Consider the following 14,543-nt stretch of genomic DNA (forward strand, 5'->3'; position numbering starts at 1 on the left):
GTTAAGGACACAACTAAGGTTCCGCTTTCCTTTGGCTACACCTCTCGGTGATCGGTCATGTTCCCATATTTCTATGGTGAAACCGGGATGAACGTGATGAACACAAGGTTGTTTCCATCTCTGGAAATACTTCTCGCTTTAGTTAATGCATTCTTCCAACCTTCTTTCGATAGGCGGAATAACATCTTCACTTCTACTCTCACAGGTGAAGATGTCGTCGAGCATGCTTTAGCTAAACTTAATTAATTCCTTAACATAAATTAACTCACTCGCTTAATTCTCGCTATTTACTCCGGGGATTAAGAACACATCATGGAGAAAGTGAATGATAAAAGTATGGAAAGAGACAGAGAGATGATAATGGTGACGATGATAACATTTAATTCTAAAATTAAGCATTTAATACATGTTGTGAATGAAGGATTAAAGGAGAAGAATACAGAAGATGAAATAGAGAGTAGAAAAAAATATGGAAAGAGTATCAACGTCTTGACACAGATCCCGATCGGAGATTTGTACTTGCCGGCGTGTGGAAATGGTGGAGAGGAAAGCTTACCTCTTAGGCTTGCTTTCCCGGTAGAATTGACCATTGCACAGAGCTTCAACTTCGAGAATTGGAAGAATTCTCTGCTCGGAGACTCACCTCTTGGCCTTGTCTCGTGGTTCTCTCAGATTTACTCTATCAAGTCGCTTCAGACCAGCCTCTCTCTCAGAATCAGTATATGCACGTCTCTATGTTTACATGTATACTTTTCAGCGAATTTGAAGAAGTTATTTATAGGCGAGACCTTGGCTCTTTGAATTTGTGGTCCCCACTGTATAGTTATGGTAGTTTCTGGAATGGTGGAATGGAAAATTCCTTTTGTTACGCAATCAATTGGTCAGAAATGCACAACTAAAAGTTGTACACTTGTCAGAATCTTCCACAAATGCATTGCTCTTCACATCTTCGATCTATCGCCGTATGCGGTGTTGTTTTTTATTACCACATGCGGTTGAAATTGCGTTGATCACTAAAGCTCTTGATCGATTGTCGCATGCGCCATCATTGTGTTGATCATCTCTTCGTTCTTGATTGATGGGCACAATTCGACGTAGATGCGTTGTTTATTTTGTCTTCAAGCCATGAACGCATGCGATGACTTATTTCCTGCAAAACAGAGATTGAAACATTCTATCTCGCCATCGCAATGGTCTTAGTGGGTGTATTCACGACATTTTATAATTTTCGCATTTCTTAGCCAATTTGTATACTATCGACACAACTTTCCTCTCTTTTTGCCGCAATATCTAAATAAAACAGTATAAATAACTTGTATTTCTACAAGTTATCACACCCCCAAATTTAGATATATGCTTGTCCTCAAGCATATCTTCAACTAAGGCAATATCGCTCAATTCCTATCCTAACTTTGCGTCGATTGGTTGCTCCAAATGCTCCACCTATACAACATTACTTAACAATGCAATTTCCTTCTATCATTTAATAATTCATAAACATGATCTACTTTATTCTTTTATACAACAAATCTCTACTCAAAAATTCCCTTCTTGTTTTGAAAAGAATGTTTACCTCTTCTTGCAAAACCAACTAGGTATGACTTTATGCGGTGGTCTAGTTTGCATCATCTTATTAGAGACTGTTGATCATGGTTACACTCTTCGTTTTGGCTTGTTCCCACAGATGTCATGCGAACATCCAACTACGGTTGTGTGTCAATCTCAACTTCAACTCTTGATTTTCAGCTAAGTTTTACTTTTGCTGGTCAGAGGAGTTGTCTCTTATATTCTTATTTTTCTCTCTTTTTTTCTTTTCTTTTTCATATTGCGTCGATCTTGGAAACCCACCTTCCTTTTGGCTTGCTCCCACGGGTGTCATGCGAACATCCAACTACGGTTGTGTGTCAATCTCAACTTCAACTCTTGATTTTCAGCTAAGTTTTACTTTTGCTGGTCAGAGGAGTTGTCTCTTATATTCTTATTTTTCTCTCTTTTTTTCTTTTCTTTTTCATATTGCGTCGATCTTGGAAACCCACCTTCCTTTTGGCTTGCTCCCACGGGTGTCATGCGAACATCCAACTACAAGCAGATTCCTTTCACGACTTAACTCTTATCAGGTTGGAATTTTCCCTTGCACTGACATTGGATTTGTATGGATTTTTTATTTTTTTTTTTTTGATAATAATGAACGCATTTTCCTAATGATAACCACATCCACTTGATCGCATCTGTTTAGACCTTTCCCACCCCCAAATTTAGAGGTGCACAAGGTTCTCATTGCGTTGCTTTGGATAGAAAAGACAAAACACTTAGTCAAAATTTTGAAAAGAAGGTTTGAGTAGATTCTTGAAGTATAAATGGTAAAGCAGTGCTATTGCTATGAATTATCTAAGTATTAGTCAAAAAAATGCAAAGTGTGAGAAATGCTACTAAGGATATGCATACTACTCATCATGGTAGCGCAATGAATAACACAAAATATAAGATAAAGAACATCGCAATAATTGACAAAGGATGATAAGTAAAGAGGCTAACGCATACGGAAAGAATAGTTACATAGTTGTATTAAAATTAACCAAGTATACAAAGAATTATAATTATCGCAATACAAAATTTTGAGCATGTACAAAGAATAGGGGAATAGCTTCTATAAATAAAAATAATGAAATGAATGTATCCTTTGCATTTGATTCGGATGGGTGCAAGGATAAAGATTAGCAAAGTGCATCTGTTACCGCAAATTCATATTTGCAAAGGACGGGCAACAACACATGTACTAGCGCAACACGCCCTTCAACTCAGTGCATTTCTGGAGGACGGGTGCACGGTATTTCTACTGGCGCAACACTACCTCGACATAGTGCGTTTTCAACAAGGATGGGTGTAGAATACATACGCGCACAACACACCCCTCAGCGCAATGCATTTATCAAAGATAGATGCAAAGTATATCTTGTTAGCGCAAGATGCACCCATCATCGCAATGCATACCGGATGTTGATTATTATTATTATTATTATTATTATTATTATTATTATTATTATTATTTTGTTTTTTTTTTGTTTTTTTTATCAACAACGCAAGTCGCTAGGACTTTGCGATATTCATTTTCTTTTAGTCAGTCATTCACAAAAATTTAAGAATAACGTAACTAATGCAGAATAAGAAAGGAAATTGAAAAAGACAAGGAAATAACACAATTGAATTAAATGAAAAGTAAATTCATAAAGCAATAAAAGCTAGTTTAAGAAAGCAATAAATAACATAATGTAGAGAGAAATAAAGGAAAGCAATTAAGAAAGCAATTAAACATAGAGTTTTTACAGATTGAAAGACAATTTTCCCATGATTACCGCAATCCACACCTCCGCAGGCGATCAAGCTTGCCTGCACAATGTCATCAAGGATATTGTTCCTTCCCATGAGATCTTGGGGCTTCTGAGTTACTTGGCAGCATTCCTAATGTTCTGTTACGAAGCTCAGCTACCAATTGCCCGACTTGGATCTCCAAGTTCCTTATTGAAGATGCCTGCGACTGCATGACTGTTTCATTTTTCTCAATATACTGTTTCAGCAAGGACTCCAATGATGACGAATTCACAGGGTGTTTAATGAGGACGGTTGGTTATTCGGTTGCCTTTGATGACTCTGATTCTGATTCTGGTGAAAAGATGGAGGATTTCCTCGATTCCTAGAATTGTTATTCTGATGGTTACTCGGGCCCTCTTGGTTGTGATTCCCTCCCCAACCGAAGTTAGGGTGATTCCGCCAACCTGGATTGTAAGTGTTGCTGTAAGGGTTATTCTAGATAGCAAACACTTATTGTGGGTTTGATGGACACATTTCTACAGCATGGCCCCCTCCGCATTGGATGCAACTTATTGCGGCCACTTGCGTAGGCGCATTTGGTTGCGCTAAACTCTGAGAGAGGGCACCTTGATTAATTGCCATTGTTTGGAGGAGAGAGGTCACCGCAGCCATTTGTGCGGCCAAGGTCGTCATTTTATCCGCTGGCACAATGGCGTTGTCATTTCTTCTTCTCTCGGGGCCTCTTCCCCCATACCCATCATCCACCCAGTCATCCGTGTTTCGCAAAATGAGATCAAGGATGACCTTGGCTTCCGTGTAGGTCTTATCCGTGAATCCTCCCGTTGCGGAGGCATCAGCAACGGCTTGCGTTGATCGATTCAGGTCGTTATAAAAAGTTTCCATCAGAATGTAATCGGGAATCCCGATATGCGGACAATTTTTCACCATCCTTCTAAAACGCACCCAAGCGGTGCTTAGAGTCTCATTATCCATTTTCTCGAAATTCAACACGTTCTTTCATCTCCTTGCGTTGACTGCTGGAGGGAAGAATTTCTTCATGAACCGTTCTACCAACTAGTCCCATGACGTGATTTCATTTGGCTCTAACAAATGAGCCCACCTCTTAGCCTCTTCCCTTAATGTGTATGGGAAAAGGTAAAGTCTAATTCCTTCAGGGGTGACGCCAGGGATGGAGAAAGTGTTGTACATCTCCACAAAGCTGGTCAGATGGGCATGTGGGTCTTCACCTTGTAGACCTCCAAATTGCCCCATGTTTTGTATCATCTGGAGCATGACCGGCTTTATTTCAAAGTGTGTGTTCTCCTCAACCATTGGTCATGAAATTCCACGCGAGAAGTCGTAAATATTGGGCGCCGCATAATTTCTCATGGGGATATTGCGGTCAGCGGCAAGAAAAACAGGATCTTGCGCTGGTCGATTCGCCCCTCGATCTCCTTCGGGACTCTCGTTATTGTTTTCCATATTGACTCTTCTTCGCCTAACTCTGTTCTGGCGTGCCCTCTCGCAAAAAGTACGCTTGATCTCTGGGTCAGCTTCGAATTCTGGATCGTTCCAGTACTCATAAACCGCCAGTATGCTCTTCGCGATAAACAGACAGTACAACAAAGATTTGTCCTGCAAAATACCACAAAAGTATTCAACACTAACCGTTACCAATCCTCGGCAATGGCACCATAAACTTGTAACCAAAATTTATAAATGTCCTTGTTTATGCATGCACTGTGATGATATATATGATTCAAGTTCATGTTGCCATAAACTTGATGACTGAAATTTAATGCTTTATCTTTATCTAACTCAAACGCATGGCTTGTGAATGAAATGAATGATGTGCTAAATGCACTCAAGTGCTTTGCGATAAAGATAATTTATGTGACACTACGCTCTAAGTGTATGCGTTGATAGTGATATGCTCGTAGTATGCAATGAAGTAGTGTGTGTCACAAGTTTCCTTGCGCTGAAACTAAGTATAATTCTAACGCAAGTTTCTCAGAATGATCTGAGGTCGAACACGAGGATTGTTTTCATTAATGTGATACTTATGTGATACATGCGACCGGTTTTAATAATGAATAAAGAATATTGGTGTGTACAAAAATGTAAATTGCAATGAAAGTAAAAATTCGTAAATAAAGTAAATTAAAAATGCATGGATAAAGTAAATTCGTAATCTATTATGATACATGATACTGAGGTCGAGAATTGACTGTGAAGTTGTACAAAGAATCGATGTATGTGATGGCAAGTCTGATGAATGAAATAGAAAGAGAAAGAGTAAAGACTAAAAACAACACAAGTTTGCCAATCGCGTTAAGGACGCAACTAAGGTTCCGCTTTCCCTTGGTGTACACCTCTCGGTGATCGGCCGCGTTCCCATATCTCTATGGTGAAACTGGGATGAACATGATGAACGCAAGGTTGTTTCCATCTTCAGAAATACTTCTCGCTTTCTTTAATGCATTCTTCTAACCTTCTCTCGATAGGCGGAATAAGATCTTCACTTCGACTCTCATAAGTGTAAAATGCCGTCGAGCATGCTTTAGCTAAACTTAATTAATTCCTTAACATAAATTAACTCACTCGCTTAATTCTCTCTATTTACTCTGGGGATTAAGAACACATCATGGAGAAAGTGAATGATAGAAGTATGGAAAAAGACAGAGAGATGATAATGGTGACGATGATAACATTTAATTCTAAAATTAAGCGTTTGATACATGTTGTGAATGAAGTATTAAAGGAGATGAATACATAAGATTAAATATAGAGTAGAAACAAATACGGAAAGAGTGTCAACGTCTAGACACAGATCCCGATCGGAGATTTATGCTTGCCAATGTGTGGAAGTGGTGGAGAGGAAAGCTTCCCTCTCAGGCTTGCCTTCCTAGTAGAATTGACCCTTGCACAGAGCTTCAACTTCTGAAATTGGAAGAATTCTCTGCTCGGAGACTCACCTCTCGGCCTTGTGTCGTGTTTCTCCCAGATTTACTCTATCAAGTCGCTTCAGTCCAGCCTCTTTCTCATAATCAATATATGCACGTCTCTATGTATACATGTATATATTTTCAGTGAATTTGAAGAAGCTATTTATAGGCGAGACCTTAGCTCTTTGAATTTATGGTCCCCACTGTATATTTATGGTAGTTCCTGGAATGGCGGAATGGAAAATTCCTTCTGTTACGCAATCAATCTGTCAGAAATGCACAACTAAAAGCTGTACATTTGTTAGAATCTTCCGCAAATGCATTGCTCTTCACAACTTCAATCTATCACCGCATGCAATGTTGTTTTTGGTTACCGCATGCGGTTGAAATTGTGTTGATCACTAAAGCTCTTGATCGATTTTCGCATGCACTGTCATTGCATTGATCATCTCTTCATTCTTGATTGATGGGTCCAATGCGACGTAGATGCGTTGTTTATTTTGTCTTCGAACCATGAACGCATGCGGTGACTTATTTCCTTCAAAACAGAGATTGAAACATTCTATCTCGCCATCGCAATGGTGTTAGTGGGTGTATTCACGACATTTCATAATTTTCACATTTCTTAGCCAATTTGTATACTATTGATGCAACTTTCCTTTCTTTTTGCCACAATATCTAAATAAAACTGTATAAATAACTTGTATTTCTACAAGTTATCATCAACGCATTTCCATCACCGCATTTCATTCCATATTTTCACCTCATAAAATAACGCATCAATTTTTTGGCAATGTTGCTGGGGACTTCGGCAAATCAGTGTGCTAATGGTAATTTTTCTGATTTCGTTGCAGCTCTCAATCTCTAACAAATTATGACCCGGAGATTGAAAGGACGTTCCGATGACAATTAAGAGATAGCCATCAACAACAACAATCAGATAAAGACGATATGGCGGAGCAGCCTGAAAACGGAGCACCAAACGAAAACAACGTCACGGTGAATTGTCCTACTGGCAAACGATTGCAATAGGCCCATTCGGAACTATGCATTGCCAAACCTCTACGATTTCTCTCCAGGAATCATGAGGCCTGCCCTTGATGGAAGCCGATTCGAAATGAAATCGGTGATGCTGCAGATGATCCAGACTGCAGGACAGTTCGGAGGAAGGCGTGGCGAGGACTCGCACACCCACCTCCGTAGCTTTATAGAAATCTGCAACACTTTTGTGTTCTCGAATATCTCTACCGAAGAAGCCGGCAGAACATGGCACGTTATTACCAGTGCTAAGTTATTAACAATATAGGTTTTGCCATTGATTAAAAATATATAAGATTGCGTCCAAAAAGCATTAAGTTTGTGGTAACATTGGCAAGTCACATGCATATCTTACATCTAACCATCACATAAAACAGTTAACTTTTGTATTTTTATGCAGAATATGCGTTGACACAAGGTAGAGAAAGCACGATCACAAGGAAATCAAACGGACGAGCCAAAGTGTTACCGCAAGGACTTTGCCGGTTGATTTGTGCTCGCAAACATCTACTCAAATTTTCACCCTAAGCTCTAATAAATACCGAAGGAAACCTTTCAGCAAAGGTGTCGGTCAATTCGACAAGTATTGGATACTTAGATAATTTTCTCCGTAGTTAAGAATAGTCTTGTTCTTAAGATTTTTTTATTTTAAAGGCGGAGGAAGCGAGAGAAGCGAGATATGTGGCCGATAGATCATTTCAGTGAACTTAGGAGAGTGCCAGAAAGCTTCAACGATTTAGAGATTAAGGGCTGCTCCTGCGGGAAGTAGGAATAACTTTTGAACGAATAAGATTTGACAGTGTAAAGACTTGGGAAGCAAGGGATTGCTACCAGGCTCTCTATCTTTATCTTCCATTGTCATTTTATACTTAAACTCATCTATAGAAATGGAATTCACTTCTTTATATCTTATTCACTCTCTGTTTATTACGCATAAATCTGTCAAATGGGTTGAGAAGCAGTTAGCTAAGCTTAACTTTTTTGGGGATCTTCATATCTATGTAATCATCTTTGTATTATGTACTGCATCATTCGTCCATTAAGAGGATACTCGGGAGGTAGTCTAAGGATAGAAGATCTAGCTTTGGAAAAGTCAAGTTATAATCTAGGCTTCGAAAGAGTCAGATTAGATGCATAATCAAGAGATAAAGAGCTTAGAATAAGCATTGTTTATGCTATTAACGCAATCCCATTGCCAAAATTTTTTTCTTTAGAGAAATAAGGAGGAAAAATTTATGAAAAAAAATTGTGCTTGCAGTCCACCTTGTCTTTGTGTGCATCTTGCATCAATCGCAATAGAAAAAGAGTAGAGACTAGGAATAAGCTCTATGACATTGTTGCATTCAACCATGTGTCCAGAGAGAACTAGGAAGCACCACATTTGAAATTGAAAAATGATTTGTTGTCCGCATGAGTTGTAGGCATGATCGCATAGTTTGGACGCATTCCTAGAATCCCCCTAGCGAAAGGCCTTCTCAACCCATTCCTCCCACATACTTAGTGTATCTACCGCATAATCGATATTCTCAAATCCGCCGCATACAATTTATCTATACCGCAAACAACAAACCAAAAACACTTACTTTTGATTTCTTGCGTTACACGTAAAAGTCTTCTGAGAAATTACCACCACATATCGTTTTCCCTATTCCCTTGAGTTGACCCTGGACTTACCAGGAAACTCAAGTTGGAATTATACTTAGATTCCGCTGAGAAAAACTTGTCGGCTCAAAACAATATCCATCCATAAAGAATAATCCCTACTCTGATACATACAACCCCGAGTGAAGAAACCACCCAAACTTCGCGTGGAAAAATCAACAACAAAGCTTCCAACCAGTGACGCAAAAAGAAGGGCCACCTGGATTTTTCCCACGAAATAACGGTCCAACGAACCAAAGCCAGTAGCTCGCAAACACCACAATCTTCGTCTTTAGAGAGCTTGTTAAAGCAGTACATTGAGAAGAATGAATCAGTGCTTCAGAATCAAGCAACATTCATTCGAAATCTCGAAATTCAGCTGGGACAAATTGCGGGCAGCTCAAAAATAGACCGCAAGGAGCGTTGCCGAGCTCAACTGAGCTTCCGCGCAATGTTGGGGGTACAGGGAAGGAACAATGCTTAGCAGTCTCCTCGCTAAGCGACTAAATGACTGCGGAAGTAGGGGAGGAACCCATCACGACCAACTTGAATACGATGACAACCGAGGACCCGTTGACTTATAATTCGGAAAAGCTCGAAAAGATGAACCCCGAAGTTGCGTCCACCCTCAAGCCTTCAGAACATGAGATAAAACAAGTCCAGCTACCACCAGCCCCGCAAGGATTGAAAGAAAAACAAAATGATGAAGAAAGATCGCGATAGTAGCAGCAACGCAAAATGTCATGATCCCACCAAAAATGTGCGACCCAGGAATCTTCATGATACCATGCTCCATTGGAGGGGTCTACAGTGGCCAAGCACTATGCGATCTTGGGGCGAGTATAAATGTAATGTCGCTATCAGTCTTCAAATGATTGAATATTGGCACACTCGTGCCCACAACAGAGACTCTCCTACTTACGGATAGATCCCGAATACATCTCGAAGGAGAGTTGAAAGATGCCACAATCTCAATTGATAAATTCATCTTGCTGGCAGACTTCATCATTTTGGATTATAAAGCGGACGAAAATGTACCCATCATATTGAGACGACCATTCCTCTCGATCGGCCGCGCTCAAATTGATATGTGCAAGGAGGAAAACATCAATAAGGAAAAGATTCAGATTAAGGCAGTCAAGATTCCAGAAGATCGAGAAAAGAAGAAAAAGCCAGCATGGATGTGAAAAGCCCAGCTTGGAATAAGCGGTCCCTGAGTTACTTTATGACTCAACCTCATCAGGGACGCAATCCTGTTGAATATACTTTTTCCTACATCAATACTTCATGAACTTTCATCGCTTTGTTGTTATCATTTATCTATTTGCAGTTTACTTGTGTTGAACGATTGCAATAAAAGAGTTTGCTTTGTTTAATATTATTTGACCCTCTCAATGTGTTTCTTGCAACGATCGAGGCGAACGATTGCGGAGGCAGTACACAAAGAAGCAACTTATCTTATTCCGTCACCGAAATCCAAAGAAGGTAGATCGCCGCAAAGCAGGATGTGTCAACAAACAATGCGAGCGATAGTGCAAATTTAGTGGTTGTATTCTTCCTTAACTTTATTCCAAATTCTGCAGTATCGCGTCGCATTTTAATTTTGAAATTTTATCACCGCATCCTCTTTGATTACTGCAATCATTTAACATTGATAAATTTAGTAAGTCACCGCATGCTTTCTCTTTGTCAATTATGATTTCAATGATGAAACACATGCTTCTATTTTTTCATATACACTAGAGTCAACTTCATCTTAGAAAAGTCACCTCATGAAATATTTCTAGAAGTTAGTGGTCTGCTAGCTTTCTTTCAAACTGACCCTTTACCAAACTTTCTAAGAACATCGCATGACTTCTTTCAATCTTTTGGCAATGAGGACATTGCCACATTTTAAATTTGGGGGTGAGGTATTTATTTTCGACCTTGCTATTTTTAGCTCTATGAAAAAAATGAAAAAAAAGAAAAAAAAACAGAGGGAAAATTTTGAGAATACAACTCCACTGTCAACACAATGGGGAAACCCATGTTGATAAGAGTTAAGTTGTGAAGAGCACTTACCCGTAGTTGGATGTCTGCATGACACACATGGGGGCAAGTCAAACGAAAGTAAGTTGCCAGGATCAACGCATAAATAAATGATCGCAACTCCGTTGCCAAGTAGGTATGAGTTTAATCTGAGAAAGAGCGCATTGCTCGTAGTTGGATGTCCGCATGACACACGTGGGGGCAAGCCAAAATGAAGGTGAGGCACTTAGATTAGCGCAAGGTCAAAAAAAATGACAATGTCAAAAATATGCAAGGATAAAAATCGGTTAACACCCCAGTGAAAAAGTTTTTTTGAAATAAATCCTATGATGTCATGGAATCCAGTAAAGTCCTTTTGAAGGTTAAACTTGCAGTCCCTAGGTCTTAGAAATATTTTAAGAAGAGACTTGAATAAGAATTAAGGAAATTTTTGTGTATAGGATTTGAATGATGTATTCTTGAGAAATCTAGGAAAAGAGATTGTGGTCAACTTTCTAAAGGAAATCTTTAGCTTATGCTTAAGGACAAGCATTGTTTAAATTTGGGGGTGTGATAACGGGCAGAAATGCACGTTATTACAGTGCTAAGTTATTAAACAATATAGGTTTGCATTGATAAAATATATAAGATTGCGTCCAAAAAGCATTAAGTTTGTAACATTGCAGTCACATGCATCCATCACATAAAAACAGTTAACTTTTGTATTTTTATGCAGAATATGCGTTGACACAAGGTAGAAAGCACGATCACAAGAAATCAACGGACGAGCACAGTGTTACCGCAAGGCTTTGCGGTGATTTGTGCTCGCAAACATCTACTCAAATTTCACCCTAAAGCTCTATAAATACCGAAGGAAACCTTCAGCAAAGGTGTTCGGTCAATTCGACAAGTTTGGATACTTAGATAATTTTCTCCGTAGTTAGAATAGTCTTGTTCTTAGATTTTCTTTTATTTTAAGGCGGAAGCGAGAGAAGCGAGATTGTGCCGATAGATCATTTCAGTGAACTTAGGAGAGTGCCAGAAGCTTCAAGATTAGAGATAGGGCTAGCTCCTGCGGAAGTAGGAATAACTTTTGAACAGAATAGATTTGACAGTGTAAAAGACTTGGGAAGCAAGGGATTGCTACCAGGCTCTCTATCTTTATCTTCCATTGTCATTTTATACTTAAACTCATCTATAGAAATGGAATTCACTTCTTTATATCTATTCACTCTCTGTTTATTACGCATAAATCTGTCAAATGGGTTGAGAAGCAGTTAGCTAGCTTAACTGGGGATCTTCATTCTATGTAATCATCTTGTATTATGTATGCATCATTCGTCCATTAGAGATACTCGGGAGGGTAGTCTAAGGATAGGATCTAGGCTTGGAAAAGTCAAGTTATAATCTAGGCTCGAAAGAGTCAGATTAGAATGCATAATCAAGAGATAAGAGCTTAGGAATAAGCATTGTTTGCTATTAACGCATCGCATGCATTCTAGAGATAGGATATGATTGTGTGCAGTCACCTTGTCTTTGTGTGCATCTTGCATCATCGCATAGAAAAAGAGTAGAGACTTAGGAATAAGCTCTATGGACATTGTTGCATTCAACACATGTGTCCGAGAACTAGGAGCACCACATTTGAATTGAAAAATGATTTGTTGTCGCATGAGTGTAGCATGATCGCATAGTTTGACGCATTCCTAGGAATCCCTAGCGAAAGGCCTTCTCAACCCATTCCTCCACATACTTAGTGTATCTACCGCATAATCGAACTATTCTCAAATCCGCCGCATACATTTATTTATACCGCAAACAACAAACCAAAACACTTATTTGATTTCTTGGTTACCGTAAAGTCTTCTGAGAAATTACCACCACATATCGTTTTCCCTATTCCCTGAGTTCGACCCTGGACTTACCAGGAAACTCAGTGGAATTATACTTAGATTCCGCTGAGAAAACTTGTCGCTCAAAACATATCCATCACCGCATTTCATTCCATATTTCACCTTATAAAATAACGCATCAAGTTTTTAGCGACGTTGCCGGGGACTTCGGCAAATCAGTGTGCTAACGGTAATTTTTCTAATTTCTTTGCAGCTCTCAATCTCTGGCGACTTACGACCTGAAGATTGAGAGGACGTTCCGATGACAATTAAGAGACAGCTGCCAACAACAACAACCAGATAAAGATGATATAGCAGAGCAGCCTGAAAACGGAGCACCAAACAAAAACAAGGTCATGGCGAATCCAATCTTACTGGTAAACGATCGCAATAGGCCTATTCGGGACTATGTATCGCCAAACCTTTACAATTTTTCTCCAAGAATCATGAGGCCTGCCTTTGATGGAAGCCGATTCAAAATGAAACCGATGATGCTGCAGATGATCCAGACTATAGAACAGTTTGGAGGAAGGCGTCGTGAGGACCCGCACGCCCACCTCCGTAGCTTTATACAAATCTGCAATACTTTTGTGTTACTGAATATCTCTACCGAAGAAGTTTAACTAACTCTGTTTCCATTTTGTGTGATCAAGCAAGAAAATGGGCATATTCTCTCGAATCAGGAGAGATAACCTTGTAGGAACAAGTCGTCGAAAAGTTCATGAAGAAATACTTCCCACCTACCGAGAATGCCAGGAGAAGGAAATTAATAACAAATTTTGAACAAGAAAATGATGAATCGCTCAGCGATGCTTGGGCAAGGTTTAAGAGGCTGGTAAGAGACTGTCCACATAATGGCTTACCAAACTACTTGTAGATGGAGATTTTTTATCAAAGAGAGATAGGAATAATCTTAGGTCAGCCAGGTTTATGCGATTACCTTGTCCTATGAGCGCATCATTCATCATTTAGGCATACTTGGGAAAGTAGTCTAAAACCTAAATCTATGATGCGAGAGAGTGGATTGGATCGCATAAGCAAGAATGGTGAACTTAAAGATAAGCTCTGTTTGCTATTACACAACGTATGCACCCTACGGATAGGATATTGCATGCGTCTAGAAGTAGAATACAGTGGTATGTGGTCATCACACTTATGTGTGAGATCACGTGAGCGGGTTATGAAGGCTTAGAAATAGGCTTCTCAACACTATCACGTATACATCGCATGCATCCTAGAATTAGGCACAAGTGTGTGTAGCATGATCGCATAGCTTTACGCTGGCTGGGGTTGCCCTTGCGGTCAAGCTCAGTGTTGCAGTGAAGACATCCTCACATTTTATCCATTTTTCCATGCATTTTACTACGCGTCAACAGTTGTCATGTCTCTACCTCTCATTCATACTTTCTCTGCTTTGTCTGTTAGTTGGGAGTAGGAGTAGTTTATAGCTTACAACCCCCATCATTTGTTTGTTTATCCGCCGCAAACACATCACCACATACATTTAGCTACAAGTCCATGAATTCGACCTTGGATCACCCGAGAAACTTGCGTTCGAGTTATACTTGGCGCGCGCGCAAGAAAACTTGTGATAGGAATGCATGGTCATTGCATTTGAGATCGATGCATATTTTCTTTTCCACCGCATGACCACGACGCATGAGTATAAACGCATAACCTAAGACATGCATCACATAATTGCGCCTCCCTA

General features: G+C 39.6%; 1 non-coding gene across 1 annotated transcript; it reads right to left on the reverse strand.

Moving 5' to 3' along the window:
• Positions 1 to 13,586: 13,586 nt before the first annotated feature.
• On the reverse strand, positions 13,587 to 13,693 carry LOC120070378. The gene has a single exon (XR_005479874.1). It is a non-coding gene; the product is annotated as a small nucleolar RNA R71 (small nucleolar RNA).
• Positions 13,694 to 14,543: the final 850 nt, after the last annotated feature.

Source organism: Benincasa hispida, chromosome 1 (genome assembly GCF_009727055.1).
Source record: "Benincasa hispida cultivar B227 chromosome 1, ASM972705v1, whole genome shotgun sequence".
Taxonomy (NCBI): Eukaryota; Viridiplantae; Streptophyta; class Magnoliopsida; order Cucurbitales; family Cucurbitaceae; genus Benincasa; species Benincasa hispida.